The sequence below is a fragment of the Babylonia areolata genome, chromosome 3 (genome assembly GCF_041734735.1).
Source record: "Babylonia areolata isolate BAREFJ2019XMU chromosome 3, ASM4173473v1, whole genome shotgun sequence".
NCBI classification, from domain to species: Eukaryota; Metazoa; Mollusca; class Gastropoda; order Neogastropoda; family Buccinidae; genus Babylonia; species Babylonia areolata.
The window spans coordinates 36,272,822-36,274,673 of NC_134878.1; positions in this window are offsets into that span (position 1 = coordinate 36,272,822).

The window sequence follows — 1,852 nt, forward strand, 5'->3', positions numbered from 1 at the left end:
TTTCTAGCCTAGGCAGGCTATCCCATCACAGAGCCCCAGCCTTCAGTCAAGGGCCTGTCAGAGGATGACTTTGTTGTCACTTCGGAAGCAAGCACCATGTCTTTCAGACACATGGTTGCACCACAAGACCCCATCAACTCCTTCCGGCTTCCTTACACTTCAACATAACCTGCATGGTGGACACCTTCATCCCTCAAGCACACAGCAGCTGTTTCCTGATTTACCCATGCTGACTGGTGTCCTCCTAGGACCAGTATGTGATAATCAGTCGTGTACGACATTGACCATCATATCAGCAGAGGAGGCAACTGCTGCCCCGATTATTCGGGCTGGAATTTTATTATACAGTTTATAGTAGAGAGTGTTTTTCCCAAGTTGCATCCCCAGTCCCTCGATCAAGAGGGCCTTAGGACTCACCATAGGGACGGATCCCAAAGGTTAGATAGCCCCCTAGTCTGGGAGACATAGTCAAGGCTACAGCACCAAGTCCCAGTGCAATATGACTTCTAGTCTGAAAGACATAGTCCTTCATTAAAGACTAAGCTGCAAATGATTTCCCTTTGCAATTCAGAAACCGCTGATAATACAGCTCTCACTTTACTGGTGGCCATACTGAAAACGCATGTCAGATCAGTGATTTGATGTAAATGGCCAGTACAACACATCTAGAGCCACTTTCCTCCCTGTCCCCGCCCCGATCCATCCCAGACTTAGTGCGCACCACACACAGCCAGAAGCCTGTCATGGATCTGGTCCCCTTTCTCACTAAAGAACCTTCAGCAAAAATTTTCCCCATGGAAACCCTCTTCCTTTAGGAATTCCACCACAGACTGAGACTCAGTGACCTGCGGGCACATGAAGTGCACTCCCACAGCCTGATCCAACCCAGCCATTGACTGCCGACAACTTTCTGCAGGTTGCTCCAACATGCCACACTCAGGTAGAGAAGCCACCAAGCCTTCCGTATGCCCCTTCGTGATGGTACCTACCTAGGCAGTTACACAGCCCTGTCCCAGAGACACCAGGGACCTCAAGTCTCTTGTTGCCAAATGTCTGCCCTTCTATGCATAGGCAACATGCCAGTGCTGTCTTTTTTGGCAATGACAGAAAAGTGGGGGGGTGGGGGTGGGGGGTGGGGGGGAGAGCGCCTATCGCCTGTCAGCTCTCATGGAGGAGCTCTACAGATCTGGCTGTCACGCCTAAGGCAAGCCCAACATGGTGGCCTACTTCTGTCTCGTGCCACAGTTTCCTCTAAACACATATATCACTTCCACTATCGGCCCACAACCGATGTGGAATCATCAGATCAAACCACATGTGCACCTCCTTGCAGTGACGCTCAACTGCGCTCAAGTGAGACAACCCAGTAGGGTGTTTCCTTCCCTTCCTTTGATTTGAAGGGCTCTCAGTACAGTGTGGATTCAACACACTGACTCAATTTTCTTTGCGCTACATTTATCAGCACAGCTGTGGTCCACAGACCTCTCCCACAATACAGCTGCGGAACTCAGTCTTCTTTACCCGCACCAATATCCCTCTACCTTCAATGAATTCTACTTGAGGGACATCTATCGCTTTAGGTATGATGACTCAAGAAGCATTGCCTCTGCAGTGGTCACACAACAGGCCATTGCAGCACACTGGCGTTAGAACAGAAGGATTGAGACTTGATGCCTCCTCAGCCAGAGCACATGAAGTCAGAGCATGGTCCTCTTCTCTTGCCTCAGCGCACTCAACATGGCTGCAAGACATGGATGCTGCCTACTGGAAAAACCCTGCCACCTTCATCGACTTCTACCTGAGAGACGTCGCACGCTTGCGGGATGATGGCTCAAGAGGCATTGCTTCTGTG